This window comes from Marmota monax, unplaced genomic scaffold (assembly GCF_021218885.2).
Source record: "Marmota monax isolate L192 unplaced genomic scaffold, Marmota_monax_Labrador192_F-V1.1 WCK01_AAM20220418_F8-fsc00190, whole genome shotgun sequence".
Classification (NCBI taxonomy): domain Eukaryota; kingdom Metazoa; phylum Chordata; class Mammalia; order Rodentia; family Sciuridae; genus Marmota; species Marmota monax.
In genome coordinates, this window is record NW_026693010.1 from 2,477,862 (window position 1) to 2,499,837 (window position 21,976).

The following is a 21,976-nucleotide window of genomic DNA, read 5'->3' on the forward strand; positions in this document are numbered from 1 at the left end:
CTGCCGCCTGTCCGTGGCGGTGTCACGGCAGCGGGGCTGACTGGCAAGGGGGAACCAAGAGTGTGGGGGCCGCGGCACCCCGAGGGCAGGAAGGAACAGAACTGCAGCCTGCAGAGAACTGCGAGACAAGGGCACGGCACAAACCCGTGTATCAGCAAACAAGCATTTTCCTAATGCACACATGCACCGCCCAGACAGCTGCCCCCGGGCCTCAGAGGTGCCCACCTGTGGCTGCCACACTGCCCCCACACTTCTCCTGGACCCAAGCAGGACTTTGCATGGAAGTGGGCTGAGCGACCTGCTAGGATGGATTCTTTTTTTTTTTCCCCCGTACAGGGGATTGAACTCAGGGACACTCAACCACTGAGCCACATCCCAGCCCTATTTTATATTTTATTTAGAGACAGGGTCTCACTGAGTTGCTTAGTGCCTCACAGTTGCTGAAGCTGGCTTTGAACTCACGATCCTCCTGTCTCAGCCTCCCAAGCCGCTGGGATTACAGGTGTGTGCCTCTGCGCCCAGCTGCTGGGCTGGATTCTGAGGATGCCACACTCATTCGTCTCACGCCTCTGGACACTCACTCTGGCACCCCAGCTGCCACACTGCAGGGAAGCCAAGCAGTCCCTGGAGCCTGCAGAGACAGGAGCAAGGCCCTAACCCCAGCACAAGTGAGTGAGCCTTGCAGAGAGGCCCCGCCAGCCCCCACCTGGCTCCTCCTCGGGACCCTTCCTCTTGCAGCACTCAGGCCTGCACTGGAAGCTTCAGGCTAGGAGCTGGGGCCTTCCCACCACGCCTGGCAGACGGGGCACCCCACATACACAGCAGGAGGTCAGCCCTGGAAGCCAGGGGTCCTGCCGAGGTGGTAGGGGCCCTTTTGCAGCACTCTGAGCCGCACCACAGGAACTCCACAGCCCCAAGCTGCCTCCCCTCCAAGTCCTCCTGGCCCAGCCCACCCCCAGCCCACCCTCAGCCTCCTCCAACCCCGCCTCCCAGTCTGTTCTGGGAACAGAATCCTCTGCTGACCAGTGGAGCAGGAAAGGAGGTGGTAGAGATGGGTAAACTGAGGCAGAGGTCGTGGGCATCCTCGCGGGTCCCCAGCCTCAGTCTCTCTCTCTTTGCACCGGGCTTTACAGGCTGCTGCGAAGCCACCACTGGCTCCGTCCCTGGGCCTCAGTTTCCCGGGCAGGAAGGGCTCGCCGGGATACCACCCAGACGCCAGCCAGTCTCGCGCGACGGAAAGGCCCGCCTCGCTGCCCTCCTTCGGGCAAGACTCTGCCCGGCCCACGGCGGGTGCTGGGACTTCCTAGGGGGCAGTGACCAGTCGCCTGTGGGCTGAGTCCAGCGGGTCCCCACAGCGACTGGCCGCGGGTTCGGTTCGCAGAGATCTGGGTTCAAACCCACCCCCGCGGCGCTTGGGGAGCAGCCGCCTGGCAGATCCTCTGCTGCCCTCACCAGGAGGAAGAAGGGCCCCAGCCAGGGTCACTGGAGCGGCGGGGTCGCCAGGGGAGCACCTAGGAGTGTCCGGCTGGCGCTGAGGGGACTCCCCTGGTGGGGGAGCTGGGGAGGCCAGCGGAGGCGGAGGCCCAGCCGCTCACCCTGGGCTTGCACTGGCTCCAGCCACCCGGGGTGGAGCGCAGACCCCGCTGGCCCTGACCCCGTTCCCGCCGGGGTCCTCGCCCCCACCCCAGGCCTGCCACACCTGTGCCCAGGTCTGTGCATCCTACTATGATGGGGGGCAGCAAGCCCCTCGCCTGGGTCATTTTCCAAGTCGTCTTACATGCTTTTTGACCTGTCTTCCTGGACGTAAAATCTAGATGACATTCCTCATTTTCTTTAAAAGTGGGGGGAAAAATAGGAGCCTGAATCACATTGAGTATTCTTCCTGTCCACTCCCCTGGAATTATAGAATGGGTGCAGGGGGCCACCCTCAAATGGCATGGCTCCTCGGGATGTGCCTCTCTCCTCAGCACTCCTAGGCCTCGGGGAAACTTCTCTCCCCATCAGGGGGCCCCCGCCAGAGACAGGCACTTCCTGCACACCCTTTATAAGGAGCCCTTTTTACACTTCCTGCTGGCTCCCTGTAGATCTAAGGGGTCTTCTGAGAGTTCAGCAAATCAGTCAAGGCACATCCCATATGGATAGATCACAGGACAAAAAGTATTGTTTTTTTCAAGTGATACATTTGTGACTTTTTAAAAATCTGGCAGATAGGGGCAGATGAAGCCTCCCTCACAGGTGAATTGTTCACCAAAAACCCACCACAAAAGTACATTTGGGGGCGGTAGGTGTAGAAGTGGTGCTTGTCTAACAGGTGTGAGGTCCTGGGTTCCATCCGAGCACTGCTAAAAAAATTAAAATAAAATGAAATGAAAACAAATTGGTGATAGCCAGGGGCTTGGGGGCAGAGAGGGAGTGGGTATTAAGACAGGTGGAGCACAGGGGACTTGGGGGACAGTGAAACTGTTCCACATGTCATTGGAATGGGGACAGTGACACTATGCCTGTCAACATAGCCTTATAGCAAAAGGCTGAGCCTTACTTACAGCAAGTTTAAAGACCTAGTAAGAGGTGGGGGTCCCAGGAAGAGGGCAGGCTGTGGCCAGAGAATCTCACAAGTGCAGGGAACAGACTCCCAGGGGCACCAGGGAGGAGCTGCCCCAAGTCTTTTCAGGAACGAGTAGAAATTGAAAACTGAAAGTGAGGCATGCGGGCTAGCACTGTTGCCTCCTGCAGGGTGGGCCACCGCTGCACTGAAACTCAGCAACAGGTGGATGGAGGGCTCGGGCCCCTCCATGGAGAGGGAGATGCAGATGACCAAGGTAGGGGCCAGCAGGGTCCACGTGGGATGGACTAGAGCCCGAGACATTGGCGCCAATTCATGTTTAGTCTAAATAGACAGATGGTCACACAGAACTACATATAGACATGTGTTTACGCAGAGCTTAGTATGAACACACTGTCTTACTCCGTTTTCTGTTGCTGTAACCAAATATTCAAAGCAGGGATCTTTATAAAGAAAAGAGACTTATTTAGCTCATGGTTTTGGAGTCTGAAAGTCCAAGATTGGGCCACCATGGTGAGCCACATCAAGCACATGGGGTGGCCTTGCTTTATGACCTCTTGCTCTCATGAGAACAAACAGGGGGTCTCTAAGAACCACATCAGCACCTTGCAAAGGTGTTGCCCCTGTGACCTACTCACCTCCCACTAGAACCCACCTCTGAGGGGTGCCAGCTCTGGCCACCACCACCTCTCAGGCTCCCAGTGTGTGAGCCTGTAGGGGACACACTCAAACCACATCTGAACCCAACACACACAATTCCTCACTCGGTCGGTCCCCTGAGGTCCCAGAAGGTGCAGCACCCCGGCAACAACAACCACACCTGCACCCAGATCTGGGTGTCTAACAAGGTCCTCCAGTGCCAGGAGCCAGGGCTCCCTGGGGGGACGGCTGGGGCCAGGGTTGGGCCAGGAAGTGCACAGGATGAGCCTGCAGCTTCTTCAGAGCCAGGAAGTAAGAGCAGCTCCAGCACCAAGGGAGGGGGTGTGTCAGAGGACGCGGGTGCCAGTGAGACAGAAGCTCCCAGCGGCCAGAGCTGGCACAGATGGTACCACAAAATAAATAACAGAGTACTAGATTTAGCTCCAGTGGAGAATGGATACCCACGAGTCCACGCTAACATAAATAGATGAGCACGTGGCAGGAGGCAAGTGTCCGGGTAGAACTCCAAGTGAATCTGTGCATGCCTCCAGGAAGGGCTCCCCGGCGCAGCCCGTGAGTGTGGGCTTCCACAGAGCAGTGTGGGGAGGGCAGGGCGTGGCTTCCCAGGGGAGACACCTCTGCCAGGCCCCCAGCAGATGGCAATTGTCCTGTTGGTAGGCTGCCCCCTTGACATGGTGTGGTGAACATACCACTCTGCCCATTGCCTTCCTCCAAAGACCTGTGCCCCCGGCTCACCAGGAGAGAAGCAGGCCCATCCCAGAGGAGGGGCATCTCACAGGCCCTGACGAGGACTCCCCGAACACATGTCAAGGGGGGAACATCTGAGAAACTGTCTTCTGGGTAATCCGGAGGAGACAGGGTGACTAAGTGTCACCAATAGAAGGCAGCCCAGAGTAGACAGTCCCATTCCACAAGAATAAGGGCTTGGAAAGACGGATGGGACCAAAGGGCCACGTGGACCTGCCTTCCCTGCTGCTCAATCCATATCCAAATTCTAATCCAAATCCATGACCAAACCGTAGCCCCCAGTTTGAGTGTTAATATTTTTCAAGGAATTTATCTATTTCATCTAGGTTTGGGGGTTTATTATTTTAAATAAACACATTATTCACAGTACACCTCTATAGTTTTTAATCTTTTCTTTGTCTGTATTCATGGTACTGTGGATGGAACCCAGAGCCTCACATATGCTAGGAAAGTGCTCTTCCTTGGAGTTACATCCCTGGCCCTTTCAATTTCCATGTATTTTGTGACAGAATCTCACAAAGTTGCCACGCTGGTCTCAAACCTGCAATCCCCCTGCCTTGTTCTCATGAGTCACTGGGATAGAGGCATGTCCTTCCACCCCTGGCTGAATCTGTTGCATGTTATAACTTTCTTTCTAGCACTACTCAAGCCGGGTCTTGCGTGTCTTAGTGTTGCAGAGGGTTCTTAAAATCTCGCAGGAAGGATTGCAGATAAGTTGCACGTGGCAGCAGGATTTTGGGAAAGTGAGCATAAGAGAAATCAGCATGTAGAACAGGTGCCGACTGGCCTGGACCATCTCTGAAGGGAACGGCCCTTGGAGATTTGGGGGCTTGAAGAGATTTGGGCTTCTTTGATCTTGTTCTGTTCTCTTGGACCCCGTAAGTGGCTGATGATCCCTTGGGGTAGCCTTGAGCAAGTTTCCTATGTGAGGGCCATGATGACCCAGTCACAAGGGGTAGTTGTTGCATGATGTTGGCAATAAGGGAGGTCCTGGTGATCTGGTCACAAGAGACTGTGGTGACATGGTCTGGAGCCTGTCATTCCCTTAGGGATTATAAGGTTCAGACGCACCAGCCTTGTGTTCCTGAAGCTTGTCCACGTCTACAAGGTCCCCCATGATTTTAATGATCATTCTCCCAAGTTGGGCTCCCACTGGCCAGGGTCTCACCTGTCCAGTAAGTCTCCCTCTGACCTCAGTCAAAGGCCCAAACAGAGGTTTATTTAGGAGGTGAATACGCATTCGAGGGAGAAGCAGGCCATCTCGAGGGTGTGAGATGCATCTGTGGAACTCCCAGATTTTATTTTCTTTCTTTCTTTTTTTTTAAGGAAACCTGGTGAGGGGTGGGCAGGGAGAGACGTGGAGGGAGGATCTCGGTCTGGTGATCTCAAGATGGGATCTGGTGCTCTCGTCCCTCCTAGCATGCTTAGGCTGGGTGGTCTTCGTCACTGCATCAGTAGAAAGCACTGCGCAGTCCCCTGATTTACAGGTGTCTTCAAATACCGTATCTCTTTAACAATAAAAATTTCAGGTGTTGGTTAACCGTGCGCAGGTAGACGCACGGATTCCAGGCATTCGGGAGGAGCGGCCTGCAGAACTGCTGGGGAGCGGCAGGCCTGGACAGCACGGGGACCCCTGGGCGGGGTCTTGTTGGGCCTTGGTCTCCCTCTGGCCTCTCTCACTTCTCCCTCACTGGCTTTGCTGCAGGTTCTGTCCTGCGACTGGTCCCTTCCTGACCACGCTCCTCCTCCTTCTCCTAGGCACACCTACCACTGGGCTTTATTTTTTCCGTGCGTATTTCAAGTTCCTGGTCCATCTTCTCCAGCAGCCATGCCTCATCCAGGGGAACTTTCAGCTCCTGTCTTTCGTGGCTTGAGACCACGGGGAGGGCAAGGGGGGGGTGTGCCCCAGGATGCTGACTCCAGCCAACCCCCTCAGCGCCTCCCCTTTAGCCAGGAAGGGCTCCCCATGTACTCCCCACGCCGGGGGCTTGGGGACAGAGGAGGGAGGAAGGAGGTGCCAAACTGTATCTGCAGGTACCTTCCTGCAGGAGCGGGAAGGGGAGTGGGCACCAAGGCCTGCTTAGTGGGCAGGGTGCTCTAGGAGACCCTCCTGGACAGTGCATGGGGTCATTGCCACCATCCCACAGGATACCGAGAAGGCATGGAGAGAGACACAGAGAAGGGCTCCTGGAAGGACCTGTTAGGGTTTGGAAACGAGGTGTTCCTCCCAATCTCCTGTGTTGATTCAGGAATATTCAGAGGTGAAGTTATTGGATGACGAGAGCTGTAACTTAGTTCATCCTAGTTTGAACGGACTGACTGTGATCCCTGCAGGCAGGTGGGCCACAGCTGAAAGAGGGGGTCACTGGAGGTTTGCCCTGGTGTACCCTCCCTGAAGCCCCTTCCCCTGTCTGTCTGGTCACCATGAGGTGAGCAGTACTCACCCTTCACTGTAGGTTCTGTCTCACCTGCAGCCCAGAGCAATAGAGTTGACCACTGTGGACTTAAACCTCTGAACCCCCACGCAAAAATACTTTTCATCCTCTCAATCGGTCTTGTTGTGTACTCTGATCACAATGGTGAGAAGCCAACTAACACAGAAATGGTTCTTGTCAGGTGTTTTGGTCATAGCAACAAGAAGCTGACTAAAACAGAAGTCAGTCCTGAGAAGTGGGGTCTTTGCTGTGACTAATCTGACCATGTGGTTCAGAGCCTTGGGAACGGATTTGCCAGAAGAGTTTGAAAAGCTTAGAAATGCAAGCTGGGGAAGCGTAGAGTGTTATAAGTGGAGTCGAATGGGTGATTCTGGTGGGAGCTCCGAAGACCAGACAGTGAAGACTGTGCTCGTGAGGTGGCACAGGGGAACAAGGATCGTATTTGGAACTGGAATAGAGACCACTCTTGTTCTATTCTGGAAAAAAAAAAAGAAAGAAACTCATCTACATTTCTACATTTTGCCCATGTCCTAAGACTTGTGAGGCTACATTTCAAAGTGAAGGACTAATTAATCGGGCAGAGGAAATTTCAAGGCAGCCCAGCATTCAGTCAGCGGCTGGCAGCTTTTAGCCAGGTTTACTATGAGAACTGGGAGCAGAAAGCAGAACTGAAGGATTTTTGACAACTTGCAATTTGATCAGAAAAGTATGTGTAAACATGGGGACAAGAGGGTGTAGTTGTTAAAGAGATATAGCCCCTAAGGAGATGCTGAGTACTTTGCCCAGAGACACTAGGAAAGATGGCTTGAGGACATCTCAGGAATTTATAAGACCATATCCATTGTAGGGCCAAGGATATAACAAGGAAAAGTCCTTTGAGAAGAGATCCTGGAGGCACCCTGTGCGAGCAGAATCCTCTCACTGTGCATGGCTGTCCAGACACTCAGAGGCCCTCTAGGCATGTGACAGGGAGCCCAGCTCTGCTCAAGCTGCAGCAGACCTTGGAGTCGTCTGCTTGATGCTGCTTCTTCAGGAATGCAAAATGCTGCAGTTAAGGGCTCTTGGGAGGCTCCTACCAGGTTGCAGTGGAAGGTCTGGGAGGTCGACCAAAATGTAGTGGGTGAGAGCCCCTGCAGGCTGCCCCCGAGAGGGTGACGTGGGAAGCTGTGGAGGTGAAGCTGAAGCTGGAAGGGAGGCCCAGGAATTGAGAATTACCAGTCATGTGCCTGTCTGCCAGGAGAAGCTGCCGGCCGTGGGGAAAGCCAGGCTACAGGAAAGCCCGAGTACGCTACGACCAGCGAGGCCAAGGGGCAGGGCTGCCAAGCCCTGGGAGGGCGCACATCTGCCCAGTGTCCAGGGGCTGTGCAGGCATCCCAGGACCTGTTTGCCCAGCTGGGCTTTGGTTTGCATTGGTCCCATCCCTTCACCCTATGCCTTATTCTCCCTTTGGGATGGTATCTTTTACCCTGTGCCACTGTGTATTGAGTGTAGGTGACTAGTTTTTGCATCTTTACAGGAGATCATAGCCACAGTTTGTGTTGAGTGTCCCAGGAGATTTAGGACTCAGTCTTCCGAGGAGTACTGGAAATATTAATAGAACTCCTGAAGATGGACTAAATGTATTTTGCACTGTGAGATGGTAATGGCTTTGGGGGGACCAGAGGTGGAATGTTATAATTTGGATATGAGGCATCCTCCAAAAAGCTTAAGTTAATGCAGGAATATTCAGAGGTGAAATGATTAGATTATGAGCTGTAACGTGGTCAGTCCATCCTAGTTTGAGTGGACTGACTGGGTGATACTACAGGCAGGTGGGGTGTGGCTGGAGGCGGCTGCCCCGGGGGTGAATCTCCCCTGGCCTCTTCCCTGCTCTCCCTCTGCCTCCCATCTGCCCTGAGCTGGGTAGCCTCCTTCCTCCACATCCTTCTGCCATGAAGTTCTGCCTCACCTGGGCCCAGAGCAATGGAGTCAGCCCATGGTGGACTGAACCTCTGAAACCATGAGCCAAAGTAAACTTTTCCTCCTCTTAGTTGATCATGTCAGGTGGTCACAGCCACAAAATCCTGACGAACACAGCACCAAACACCAATATGAGCACCAGGACCATTGTCCTCCCAAAGCACACACAAAAATGCACACACAAGCACACACATACACACAAGCACACACATGTGCAAGGCCTGCACAGCCTTCTCAGGCCTCCTGGTATTTTCCCTGATCCACTGCTCACAGCAAGACCTGAGAGAGAACCCGGGCAGTGGGGAGATGCTGTCTGTCCAGCTTAAGCAAGCCCGCGTACTCATTAACTAGGTAAATGTTCACAGCGAGCTAAAGTGACAATAACAAAAGGCATCTAAATTTTCACCCTGACCAGAAACTAATTCCCTCCTGGCAGGTCCGTTTGCTCGCAGGTTCTCCCGTGGCCCGTTGCCTGCTGCCCCAGCCCAGATGGATGTCCTCCCCTATTTCCTGCCTGTGAGGAGACGCCATGGCTGTTAATGCCTGAAATGTGAGCCCTGCAGAGCCAGAGGGAGCCTGCTGGACCTGGGGAGACCTGGGGAGGGAGGAGAGGGCCACAGTAGGGAGCCTGAGAAGTAAGGGAGCCCTCCCCGGGGTGTTGCTGACGCTCCGCAGGCCATGTGCACCCAAACCCAGGGCTGGGTCCCACCTAACTGCCCAGGTGGCTGAGTCCCGGCACCTCTACGGCCCCAGACTGATGCCCTCTCCAGCCCTGGAGCAGGACTGTGCCCCACCCCCACCTGGCCAGCTGCCACTGCTGGTTAGAGGTGCTGCCCAGCAGCTTAGAGGCCCAGCATGGTCCTGAGAACTGGCCAGCATTCAGCCAGCATCTCAGAAAGAAAGGCCTTGTGTCCTTGTGAGCCAACCTCTGAATGTGGCCCACTGCCCACTCCTTGTTACAGGGCAGAGGGTGTCCTTGGAACAAAGAGGCACAAAGGGCTTTTGTGACCCTGAGCCAGGTGGAGCTGCAGGAGGGGCAGTGTCCCCAGCTCACGGAGGCCTGCAGCAGGGCCTTTGCCATCTCCCCAGCATGTGCCTGGCTCAGAGCTTGTGCTTAGAGCCACCTGGAGGGCCGAGCTGCGAAGAGAAAGTGCCTCTGGGGCTTCGGTGAGCAGGCAGAGGCACTGGGGCCTCCGGCCAGGAACAATCCACATCCGGGTTACAGAGGTCCAGACGTGCTAACACTCACACGCCTGAGGCCTGCGGGCTTTAGTGCAGGGAAACAATACCTCAAAGACGCCTGGTCACAAAGATGCAGTCGTTGATAGAAAACACCAGAAAATATAGGCCAAGCAGCCAAACCCTGAATAACCACGAGGGCAGCTTCCCTAATAGGTACCCCACATTAGAGGGTGCATAAGCCCCCCTCTTTTTCATCCAACAAACTAGTTACAGTTGGAAATTTTCTTTCTAGGGTTTTTCTTCCAACTGTCCAAACAGCAGTGCCTTAACATTCTGCCGCCTTAACATTCGAGCACCTTCTCAGCTGTCTTGAGATTGAGGCCCAGGGCTCATTTGTGGGGTTGGTGATGCAGGCTTCGTGGTGTGGGGTTCATTGTGCGGTGCAGTCCCAGGTCCCACCCAGAGACTGGCAGTGTTGGGCTGCCGGAGCTTTTCCATTCTACCTGGGCAACAAGGTGCAACTCTTGGGTGCCGACCAGCAGGCAGGTGAATGAGCCTCTACCACTAAAACCAGTGCCCAGGCTTCGGCTTCATATGGGAAAGGGCGGCTCCCCGAGGCGGCTGCTCCCCCAGCCCCAACTGGAGGAGCCAGGCCCACGGCAGAAACCTTCCCACCAAGCTAGCTTCAGAAGTGGGGAGCCACAGGGCAGGTGGAGAACTGTCCCGGAGCTGGCGGCCCACTGCCCGTCTTTTGCGGGGACGTTTGCCTCTTGGGGTGCGGGCTGAGGACTGGACTTGGCGCAGACAGGAGCTGCAGCTCCAGGGAGAGGAGATCAGCCGTGCTTCCCAAGGCGTGGAGGCAAAGAGGCAAACGTGGAGACTCCAGGGGCCTCGGTGCTGAGCGGACCCCCATCCCCCTCCAAACCAGGGTGACATCTTGACACTGCATTTTGGGAAGGTGAAGGCTCCAGTCTGAACGCCTCGGGGCTGCCCAGCTCAGACCTGCCCGGCTTCCAGACGAGCTTCGAAGAGGCCAGTCCCTGAAGTAGGCAAGCCAGAGAAGGAAGACCCGTCTCACCAAACTCTGACCCAGTCCTGCCCCCAGGCCAGCTGGGATCCAGTCCTGCCCTGTCCACCCAGCTACTTCTGAGGTTTGGGTACAGAAATGACTCCCATGAGACCATCTCCTGTGCAAATCACAGCCACAGTTGCTGACCAAACACAGGAGACGCTCGCCAAGGGGCCTGGAGGGGGCCTGAAGCCAGACCCAGACTGTGGGGACAACACTCGGGAGGAAGGATACCAGGGGCAGCTCCCTTGGTGCCAACCCCTGACAACCCATGGGATTCCTGACTGGTAGAACCAGAGGGCAGAGTTTGGGTGACCACAGCAGCCTGGAAGTGAGGGGGACATCCATAAAAAAGGTGCAGTGGCACATGCCTGTAGTCCCAGCAGCTCAGGAGGCTGAGGCAGGAGGATCGCATGTTCAAAGCCAGCTTCAGCAAGAACGAGGTGCTAAGCAACTCAGTGAGACCCTGCCTCTAAATTAAAAATACAAAATAGGGCTGGGGATGTGGCTCAGTGGTTAAGTGTCCCTGAGTTCAATCTCTAGTACCTGTCCCCTCAAAAAAAGCCACGGGGAGGGATCTCCAAATCCTGCACTGCAAACCGCTGAAACCTCCGGCTGACCCTGGAGCTGAGCTGGCCTGGGACAGAGTCCAGGCCACCCGGGTCACTGGGCCGGGATCGCACCTGCCTGCCATGTGGGCAGTGTCTACAGCTGAAGTTCATGGGGTTGATTGCTGGGTAAAATAAAATAAAAATAATGTTAGGAGGCGGATAACAGGGTCCTGATGTTACCGTAAGGTCTGGTTTTGCTGCAGGGTGGCCAGGTATTCAGGAGACCCGAGTTGGTGAGGAGCAAATTAGGTCTCACTAGGATAAGCTTCCTGATCTCAAAACCAGAAAACAGCCTCACAAATCCTGATACATCTTGTTTTGTTAGTTTGTTTTTGTTTTGTTTTCCAAAATAGGAAAGCTATTTTTCTGTGCTGCTGATCTAGCTGCCACTGACTGCATATCGTTGGGCAAGTCTATTAGCCTCTCTGAGCCTTGATATCTACAAACGTAAAATGCAGATACTAATATCAAATTCACAGGATTTTCATGAGGATTAAATTCAATTATTAAATTTCAATTTAAATTATTAGTGGGCTGGGGTTGTGGCTCAGCGGTAGAGCGCTCGCCTAGCATGCATGAGGCACTGGGTTCGATCCTCAGCACCACATAAAAATAAATAAATAAAAATAAAGGTATTTAAAAAACAAACCTTTTAAAAATAAATAAAATGAAGATATTCTCTCCACCTAAAACTAAAAAAAAATGTTTAAATAAATAAATCATCATTAGAATTCTATTCTTAGTTTCTAAGTGCCTAGAGAGGGAAGAAGGCGTGAATAGGCAGAGCTGCGCTTCCTGTGGTGGGCCTAGGTAGCAGACTTGGCCCCAGAGGAGATCACAGACCCGCAGTCAGGCCGCTCCCTGACTGCCGCTCCCGGGGCTTCAGCCTGGGGCTCCAGGGACAAGAGGCTCTGCGGCCAGGAGGGCTCTCACGACAGGGGACACCTGGGCTGCACCCAGCGCTGTGGGGTGCAGGCTGGCATCCTGAGCTGTACTGACTCAGGGAGGCCCTGGGGGTTCTTGGGCTCCTGAAGTGAGCAGGAGGGAGGCCGGCCGGGGGCTTGTCCCTAGAAGAAGTGCCTTCCTTCCTGGTCCTGAGGAGCATGGGAGGCCCCTCCCATGGTCTCATGGGGCCAAACCCAGAGCTGCTTTGAAGAAAGCCACCCCCCAGGCCCCAGGGAACTGGCCTGAGTGGGCCCCCCCTTCCCCCTGTCTCCTCCTCCTTTCCCTCCTCCCCCTTCCTGCTTTCCCAAGGAGGCAGCGGGCGGCGGAACCTGCTTCCTCCGTCTTCCTTCTTCCGGAGCATGACTCAGTCCACAGCTGCTCACCCCCGCAGGCAGTATGTCCCCCAGCAGGGGCCTGCTGGCCAGAGTCTCCTAGCTTCTGCCCACACCAGGGTCTCTCCAGATCCCCCAGCAACTCCATCTGGGGAGTGCAGGGCCGCACAGCTGAGGGTCCCCACCAGGACCTCCCCAGGCCTGGGTGGAAAAGGGAGCCTGAGCACAGCCCCCAACCCTGGTGGCTGAGCTCCTGGGGGACCCCTTAGAGCCTGTTCCCCTCATGCCCTGGAGGGCAGTGCAGAGGAGAGTGCCTTCAGGGCAGGGAGGCTCTGGACTGGGCTGCAGCTTCTTCCAAGGGGCACAGTGGACCTGCTGCTTCCACGCTCCATAGTAGGGGGAAGAGGGCTGCAGAGGAAGCCCAGGGGACAGCACCAGACAACACGGGAGGCTGGGAAGCATGGAAGTTCCTAGAGCAGGCGGCCAGCCAGGGCGGAAGGCTGTGGGAACGGGGCAGGGCAGGGCAGGGCAGCCTCCACCCCGCCCTGGAATGCCCCTGGGGACGGACAGCAGTCTCTGAGCCAGGGACGGCTCCCCTCCTGCTCAGACCCTCCCCGGGGGCCCCCACCCCAGCTACTCTGTTCTGGGACCCACCTCAGTCACCTCCTCCTCTTTCTCTTTGCTCTGCCTCATGGGGGACGGGCACCCCAGGCTGCTACTAAGCACCTTTGTGAGCTTGGGCTGTGGTCAAGGCCCCACTTCCAGTCCTAGAAGATGAGACCCCTCTGTTGTCCCCACCTCCTGCCTCTGGACTCCAGCCCTCCCACATCCCCAGACAACAGCCACTGAAACAGAATCAAGGTCAAATTCCTTCACCCAGGGCCACAGCAGCTACGTGGTGAAGTTGGGAGTGACTAGGGTCTCTGAGGCTCTCTTTCCACTTGACAGCCCCCTAGAGTCAGGCCCGTGCAGGGGTCCAGGACCCTTGGCTGCTGGCCTCCTGCCAAGTAGGCTCCATGGTTGACTGAACAAGACACCATGCCTGCAGGCCCAGGTGGACCTCTGTGCCCCACAGAGGTCCCCCAAGAGCTATGCCAAGGGCTGATGTCCAGCCATGACCAGGCTCCTCCCTGGCCTCTGACAGCAACTGCTCCAACTGTCAGCTTGGGCTTCTGCATCTGTACATGGGGACGATGAGAACCCTGCCAATTGCCCCTGGAGACCTGCAGAGTTGTGGGGAAGGGGTGGGGTGTAGGGCACCCACCTCCTCTAGGGGTTGAATTGCCACTCCAAGGTGCTGCCTTGTGCCGGCCAAAGCCCAGACCAAGTCACAACTGAGGCGCCATCTCCAGGCCTTGAGTGAAATCTTTGCAGGGCCTGGCTCTCTGCTGTCTCTTGCCCAATGCAGTTCATGGGGCTGTGAGCAGCTGGCCCCGGCCACATGGGTGAGTGTGAAGGGCAAAGTGAGGGTCTGACTGCGCTCGTAGGACCAGAGGCAAAGCTCCCAGTGACCTGTGGCTCTGGTCATTTCTGGCCTTGGCCGCGAAAGGGCAACAGAAGAGCCAGCCATCCCTGGAGGGACCCCAGCAGCTGTGGCTATTCTCCAGGGGTCATGAGCTGAATGGGGGACTGAGGCCGCAGGGGAGGGCAACAAGTGGATAAGACTGACCCCCAGGGTGCCCAACTCTTTGGAAATTGCCATCTGACTCATCCTTGCCCAAACCAGCAGCTCAGCACGGCCAGTGTCCCTGGACGTCCACTAAGCAGACTCCCTGTGCAGAGATTCCTCCGAAGCCTCATCCTACCTCCTTAGCTCAGCCCCCACCACGGCCTCCCCACCTCCCCACCCTCATCCTCTCAGCCTCTGGCCACTGCCGGTGGGCAGAGCTCCCATAGCACAGGCAGAGCTGGGCAGTGGTCAGCACCCCTCCCCAGCCCCCACAGCCAGCTCTCCCGAACTCCAGCTGCAGCTCCAGGGAGAGGGGATGAGTCAGGCCCCAGTCAGAGCCTCACAGGGAGGCAGCCCCACAAGCGGCCCCAGGAAGGCCAGGCTCCGCCTGCAGGGCCATGGGAGCCCTGGCTGGAGCCCTGGACACTCAGGGAGGTGGGTGGGGCTGGACCGACACCAGCCAGGGGAAGAGAAGCTAGAGTCAGTGAAGCAGGGTCACCACGCAAAGAGTTCGCCCCGTGGGCCCCCCACATGGCAGGCCACCCACAAACCCCCACTGGAAACTCCAGGCAGGCCAAGGACACCCAGCAGCCACTGAGTCACTCTCAGCCACCACCCGCTCCAGGCAGGCCCTGGAGCTGGGCGGGGACAGGGGTGCGGGAGGAAAGAGCCCTGGGGATAAGCGTTCCTGCCCCTGCAGACCAAAGGGTCCTCTCCACACCCCACTGAAACATGGGCGGACAGATGCCTCTGTGTCCTGCAGATAAAGACGACATAAAATGTGCAAAAAGAAATAAAGAATGTTCCGGAGACAGCCAGCCACAGGAAGCCTGGCAGCCTTCTCCCTCACCTCCCAGACACTCCACGTGGGATGTGTGGGGATGCTGTATCCCATCTGGGCTCAGAGCTGGTGGGGGCATGCAGGGAGGACTCACTGTAGAGGCTCAGTTTGGCTCAGACCCCCTCGTCAAACCCACGGGCTATGCATGGGAATCCCCAGCCACCAACAGTGCAGAGATGCCCATGGCCAGTTACTGACCAAGAGCATCACGGCAGGCTGGCCAGGCCCCTCTCGGGCCTGACTGGCATTCCATTTTGCAAATGTAGCCAAGGCTGGGGCAGCGCTGGATGAGAGGAGGTGAATGCCAGCTGGGGGGCTGCAGAGGACATGGAGCGAATGCGGAGAGCCACACGTGTGCAGGGTCTGAGGAGAGGGGCCCCAGCCCTGGACACCAGGGTGGGATGGCACCATGCAGGGCATGGAGCTGGGCCTGGGGTGGGGGGGGGGAGAGAGCCACGCAGGCTGCTGCATGAGGAGACCCTCCACCTCCTGCCTCGCCTCTGCACATGGCCTCCCCTGAGAGCGCAGGTGCAAGGGCCTTCCGCGAAGGTGAAGGAGCACAGGTGGCTGAGCACAAAGCAGGGCTCACCCTGCTGGGTGAACAGGGCAGCTGGGGGCCCGAGCTGGGTCACCGGGGACGAGCAGGGGGCTGTGGGGCCTAGGAGCCTGAGCTGGGTCACCAGGGGTCAGCAGGGGGCTGTGGGGCCTGAGCTGGGTCACCCGAGGTGAGCAGGGGGCTTTGGGGCCTGGGGACCTGAGCTGGGTTACCCGGACCAAGTGAGGCCCACCAGCTGATGGGCAGCAACCCCTGGAGTCTCAGGGTGTCCTTGAGGGCTACAGGGCCTGCCTATCCAGGTAAGGGAAGAGTGCAGATCAGGACTCAGCCGTTAAAGGAGGAGGGTCCATGGGGCCGGGAGCAAGCTGGACGAGGGCAGTCTTATCTACCCCCAATCTAGCAGTAAAGCTGAGGTTGCGTAAGAACTGTAAGAAGCAGGTGTTACTCAACCTAATTCAGGCGCCCATTGTGCAACCACCTAGTTCCTAAGGGATGGCCTAGGTGGCAGATTGACCAGCCCCCAGCCCAGGACATGGGTAGCCATCACAGAACTCCCGCTTCCCTCCTGGACAGTCTAGTGCGGATGTGGAGAGAAAGACAGCTGAGCCCGGGATTAACTCGTCCTGCGTGAACTGAGGTCACCGCGCGCACTGGCAGGTGCCCAGATCATTGACGCCTTCTCAATGCTAGAGAAACACAGTGTGTCCATGAGTGGTTCGGTGTCCCACAGCCCAGTTGGAATGGCACTCAGGGCTGGGCCAGGAGGGCCCCTGCTGCCCATGGGTCCCAGGGTGCTCCATAGGGCGGGGTCTCGGGGCCCGCCTCATGGGCTGAGAGCAGACTTCAGGGTGTTCTCCTCGGTATCAGTGCTCCTGGTCCAGCTCAGTCACAGGTAACCGAGTAATAGATTTCGTGATTTTAAGTAAAAAGAATAAACTAATTTAGCCCTCTTTGTAGGTAATATTAAGATTCTTGAAAGAACTTGAGGATCGTCATATTTAAAGGTTTGTTCCATTAATTCCACTGTCTGAAGTGTTAATGACGCAAATCACATACCTCACCCTCATGAACACACTGGAAACGGAAGAGGAGCCACACTGAAAGTCTCTCTCGGAACTTACTGGATTCACAGCAGAACAGTAAGATGGTAAAACAGACGCCAGGGCCAGTGCTGGAAGGGTGGCGTGGAAAGCGTGGCCTTAACAGACTGAGGCTGGAAACCCAGGCCCTGGCTTCTCAGAGTGCCTGGGCGTGGCCGGGCAGAGAGGGCCAGGCAGGGAGGGGGACCAGCAGACCAGGGTGGCCTGTGGGAAGGGGCACTGAGGGGGCTGAGGAGAGCTGGAGTGGGGAAACCTGGGATGGGGGGTGCCGCAGGAAAGGCCAGGACCTGCCGGGCCGTCAGGAGCCCGCTGACAGCCGCGAGCAGCAGATGCAGGAGCGTCCCTTCCCCGTCAGCACTGCCACCGCCTCCCCAGAACCCTCCGAGGCCTGGTGCCTGGCCTTGGCTGCGTCGACAAAACAGTCCAGGGGCCAAGATCACCAGCAATGAAACCGGGTCCTCCACCCCTCGCGGGGGACCTCAGGCAGGTTCCAATGCCTCAGCCCAAATGCCCTGCGGTTGTCCTGCCCAAGCCCCTCTGCTCCTGCTTCCCAGCCGACCCTGCTGAATCACCTGGCAGGGCGGTTAGGAGCAGGTCTACCTTCCTGCAGAAACCGGGCCTTGGAGCTGGGGGACTCCGGCACCTCTCTCTGCTCAATGTCCCCAAGGAGCACACATTCCACCTATGCACCCGAGCCCCACCCCCAATTCCCAGCACAGGGTGCGGGCACAGCAGCTCCCCACTCCTCACTGGCAGAAGCCCTTAGGGCAAAAGATGACAGGGACTGGCCTGGACAGTCATAGCCAAGCAGATCCTCACCCCTTCCCACCAAGCCATCAATGCAGAACCAAGACTCTCAAGGAGCCAACTGAAGCCACCACAGAAAGGGAGGGGCACCCAGGGGTCATGAGAGGTGGGTTGGGGTCAGCAGGCTGCCTCCCTGGCCAGTCACTAACTGCCTTGGACAGAGGGCCCGGAGCTTGGGACACCGCCAGCTCTGCCAGCTCCCTGCTCTCTTTGCACCTCCTCAGCAGGGAGGCCTTGCTGCCTGTCCAGCCTGCAGACCTAGGAGCCATGGGCCTAACGTGGGGAAGCAGCTAGGAGATGGTGGCCCACACCTGGCCCTGCCCAGCCCTGGAGCCCTGTTGGTTGTTTCAGAGGGAGAACCAGAGTCTCCCTGCGGGACACATCCAGATGCACAGGCCCTACCGCTGGACTGCACCCACCCACACGGCCAGCAGCAGTCCAGTGTGCTCCATGGGCAGCAGCAGCCATGGGAAAGGATGAGCTGCACACAGCGCAGCAGGATGGCTCTCGGCCCCGCATGGAGCAGAGGTCAGCCACAGGCACGCTTCCACAGCCAGGAAGGGGCCGGGCGGTGCACAGGGGAGAGGAGAAGTGACCCTGGGGTGCCAACAGTGAGGAAAACACCCGGCAGCGTGCCATGGCTCCATCTGGGGCAGTGCCACGGGTGCACAAGGAGGGAAACCTCCTGTGCTGTGCACCCAGACTCAGTTGCCCATCAATAAACACATGCCCAGCGACTCTCGTCCTCACTGCAGTTGTGGTCCCTAGAGTCCCTGACTTGGCACCGATGGAGCCATTGCTCCCAGGGTAGGCTTCTGGGAGCCTCTGATTATGAGGTTCCTCCTCCAATCAAGCACAGTCCCCTTGTTTTATGTGTCCCAGCTGCAGACGCCTAACGCACATGTGTGTCATCACCATAAAAACCGAGCTCGTGCCCCGACCTAGCCCAGCACACGCGTGTTCTCCATGAGTCACAGCACAGCCTGTCTGTGCTTGGGAACGCCAGGCAGCACCTCCGCACTGTGCCTGGGGCCACTTGAAAAGCAAAGTCACCAAGAAAAAGCACAGATATATACATATATATGTATATATATATATATGTTTGTTTGTTTTTAAAGGCACTAACTAGACCAAGAGAGGGCCCTTCATACAGGGTGAGTGCAGGGCAGAGCAGAGAGTGGCCTGGCTGGGCCCCAGGAGCACCTGCGCAGCGGGGGCTCTAGCCTCCACAGATGATGGCAAAACTCAGGTACTTGATCTTAGGGTTACAGATAAACTAGGTAGGCAAATTCACAAATACAGAACTTGCAGGTATGAGATGCTGCTCTCTGTGTGGGTGACATTCAAACGAGGAGTACAGAGGCTCCTGACTGAGCCGAGCCTTGACTGACAGCTAAGGGACTGACTGTTCCTTCTAAGAGCAGCTGCGTGGTCCAGCTTCTGCCTCCCCTTCCCCAGACCATGGATGACCCTGAGCAAGGTCCACCTGAGATCAGCCTCCTGCAGCCGGACACTCAGCTGCTCTGTGGGTCAATGGAGTACAGGAGAAAGGGGGAGGTACTGAGAAGCTGCCTTGGCTGCTGAGCCCCTGGGCAGGACGCAGAGGGAGGTGGGGTGCAGAGGGAGGTGGGGTGCAGAGGGAGGTGGGGTGCAGAGGGGAAGTATACACATGCCTGTGTATATGTGCAGGGAAGCCCAGGCAGAGCCTGCAGTCACCTCTCTGGTCCTGTCCATGCCAGCAGGCCACCAAGGTGCCGTGGGTGGATGGGGGACAAGTAGATGGGGAGGTGGGCTTGGGTGATGAGGGGTGGGTGGAGGTGTTTTTAGTGACCTCGCTGTGTACCAAACCAGAGGTCATCTCAGGGCACCGGCGCCAGGCAGAATGAGAGATTTGAAAAGGGAGACTGAGGAAAGCATCAGGGAGCCAAGCTGACAAAGGAAGCGAAACCCCCGCCAGGCTGTTGCTGGGGTCCGAGTGGTCCCGGTGGCGCTCTGGCCTGTGGACAGCCACCTGCAGCACTCGGGTCTTCCAGCTTTACACAGGTGGCACTCGGGAGGAAGGTTCCTCTCGGGGAGTGCCCACACCTGCCTGCCTCTTTCTGGTGGCTCAATCTGCAGCCCTCGGGCCTCTCCCCCTCGTCCCTGTCTCAGATTCTGCTTCCCAGTAAGAGGCGGGGGAAGCTGCCTGCAGGCGCAGTGGCAGGACCACCCCATGTCCTCTGCGTGGGCAGGCATGTGGCCTTGCTGGGGTATGGGCAGCTCCTGGGTGTGGGGCTGTGTCTACCTGCACATCTTTGGGATCTGATGTCCAGAGCTGTGGGCAGGCATGTGTATACTTCCAGCTCTGAGGACGGCCCCAGGCCCCAGGTGGGGGAGCTGCTCATAGACATGGCTTTCAGAAGGAACTTCCTGAAGTCAGGTGGAGCCCAATATGCTGGGCAGTGGCTGCAGGAGCAAATGTCTCCCTCCCTCCTCCTCCCCTCTCTCTCTCTCTCTCTCTCCCTCTCTCTCTCTTTCCTGGGGATTGGACCCAGCGTGCTCTGACACCAAGTTATAGCCCCAGCCCTTTTTTGAATTGTTTTTATTTCCATACAGGGTCTTGTTAGGGTACACAGGCCTCAAACTTGGAATCCTCCTGCCTCAGCCTCCCAAGTAGCTGGGATTATAGGCGTGCACTACCTCACCCGGGTAAAACTTCTGAGTCCATACTGGTCCTCGTGTCAACCTCAGGGATAGGGAGCAGCTCAGGATGGGGCTGGGAGGTACCCAAGGTGCAGAGGTTACAGTTGAGCCCCTGGAAGAAATGGGAAGGCCCTTGAATGTCTCAGAAAATCAGTGATCAAGGTAGGTAGAGCCCCAGAAGCTGACTCCACAGCCCTGGACATGTCAGTCCAGGCCCAAAGTCCAAGAAAAAGGATCTTCTGGTTCCACAGTCCTTACCCACACTCTGCCAAGGTCTCTGACCCCTGACCCCAGCTGCCCACTACTCACAATATACAGATACCACTCAGGGACTTCCTGCTCAGCCAACCCTAGGAACTTCCTCAGTCTCCCCTGTTGACCCCAACTCACCCTGCCTTCTTCACCCTGCTCTGGCCTAGGGGGGCCTGGCCCAACCCTGGGTCCCTGGGCCTAGCCACCCGCAGGCAGGATCAGGGAAGCAAGCCCTTGGCAGAGCTGCCCTGGGGAAGTGGGCCCAATCCTTCCCCACCAGGGTAGGGTCCTCACATTGAGCGCGCTACAGAAGATCCTGGAAAGGTGGCCAGTTTCTCTCCTGCGCCTGGACTGTGGCTAAAGGCCACATTCCTCCTCCGGGTCAACAAACACACCCACTGACAGAGCACTGCAGCCTGGCGCCAGCACTGGACATGAGTCAACTAGCCTGCCCCTCCCCCCGCTGGTCCAAGGCCAGGCCACCGCCCAGGTCCTAGCCTCCCTGCCCCCAGGTGGGACCACACCGGGACACTGCTGGGGCCCAGGAGACATGGAGGCCAGAACCCTAGCTGGGGGTTGGTGGGCAGAAGCTAAGGCCTCCGCAAGGACTCATGCATTCCAAGAATGGCTGAGTCCCTGCACAGAGATGAGCCAGTCAGTGCTGGCCCTGGTGGCTCCCCTGGGCTCACGGGGCACTCAGGGCTCTCCTTGGGCAGTGGCCGGCAGACAGGCTGCTTCTGTACTGGGGCTGAGCCAGGGAGATTTTCAGGGCTGAGGCTGCTGGGACAGGGAGTGAATCTGCTCCAGGAGTAGACATTCAGAGACCAGGAAGGATGGGGGAGTATGGGGAGCACCCAGAGGGCATGCCATTGGCTGCAAGGTTGGGAAGCCAGCTGGACCCAAGTCTGAAGAGCCTTCTCTGCCCCTGGGCTTCGCAGTCGGTTCACAGTGGAGAGTCAAGGCCAGGTGAGGGGTAACCCTCAACCACGGTCCCCATCCACCCTCATGCTACTGTGGAGGTACCACTTTACAGCTGGGAAAACTGAGGCTCAGCAGAGTCACAGCCCAGTCTGAGGTCACCTGGAGTACCCGAGGAGGTTCTCACAGAACTGGGGGGGGGGGGGGTATGCTGTCCATTCCCAGAGGGGAGCTACCTCTGGACGCAGGTTTGACAAGGCTCTCCTTTACCCAGAGGGAGAGCGCCAAGGAATCCCGTCCCTCTGCCTCCGTGGGGTGGGCTCGCCAGAGTTAGGGCTATCCGTGGGAGTGGACCTTGAGGATCCTAGGAGGGCGGGGGGGTCGCGGGGGAAGGGGCAGGCAGCTGACAGTGAGCTCCGACAGGAGGGACGAATTCCCGCGGTCTCCTACCCCGGTCTGCGCCCACCCAGGCTAGGCTGCCAGGGTGGAAAAGGGGCCCCACTAGGGCGTTCTCTTGGGCGCGCGGGGAGACCCCTGCAAGCTCCCTCCTCGGTCGCAGCGGGCGGGGCCTCCCCGGCGACCCCACCCCAGCCCGCCCCCCACGTGGCCGCTGGCGGGCGGGGCGGCGCCTCCCTTTCCTCCGTCGGG

The 21,976-nt window shown here is 57.5% G+C and overlaps 1 long non-coding RNA gene across 1 annotated transcript; it reads right to left on the reverse strand.

Annotated features, from left to right (window-relative positions):
• Positions 1-20,040: 20,040 nt before the first annotated feature.
• On the reverse strand, positions 20,041-21,891 carry LOC131424483 (uncharacterized). Its single transcript, XR_009227589.1, has 2 exons — positions 20,705-21,891; positions 20,041-20,270 (listed from the first exon to the last, which is right to left on the reverse strand). It is a non-coding gene; the product is annotated as an uncharacterized LOC131424483 (long non-coding RNA).
• Between the last annotated feature and the right edge of the window lie 85 nt (positions 21,892-21,976).